The following is a 592-nucleotide window of genomic DNA, read 5'->3' on the forward strand; positions in this document are numbered from 1 at the left end:
AGTGAAGCTATCTAACCATCTTATCCTCTGTGGCCCCATTCTCCTGTCCTCAATCATTAGCAGCATCAGGATCTTTTCTAATGAGTCAGCTCTTTGCATCAGGTGGCTAAAGGACTGGAGCTTCAGCTTCAGGATCAGTCCTTCCAATGAATATTTAGAGTTTATTTCCTTTAGGATTGACTGATTTAATCTCCCTGTGGTCCAAGGGAATCTTGAGAGTCTTCTCCACCACCATAATCTGAAAGTATCAATTATTTGGCACTCCACCTTCTTTATGGTACAAAAAAGACCTTCACAACCCAGATAATCATGATGGTGTGATCACTCACCTAGAGCCAGACATCCTTATATGTGAAGTCAAGTAGGCTTTAGGAAGCATCACTACGAACAAAGCTAGTGGAGGTGATGGAATTCCAGTTGAACTATTTCAAATCCTAAAAGATGATGCTGTGAAAGTGCTGCACTCAATATGTCAGCAAATTTGGAAAGCACAGCAGTTGCCACAGGACTGGAAAAGGTCCTTTTCATTCCAATCCCAAAGAAAAGCAATGCCAAAGAGTGCTCAAACTACCACATAATTGCACTCATCTCA

The sequence above is a fragment of the Bison bison genome, unplaced genomic scaffold (genome assembly GCF_000754665.1).
Source record: "Bison bison bison isolate TAMUID 2011002044 unplaced genomic scaffold, Bison_UMD1.0 scf7180017864068, whole genome shotgun sequence".
In the NCBI taxonomy this organism is placed as follows: Eukaryota; Metazoa; Chordata; class Mammalia; order Artiodactyla; family Bovidae; genus Bison; species Bison bison.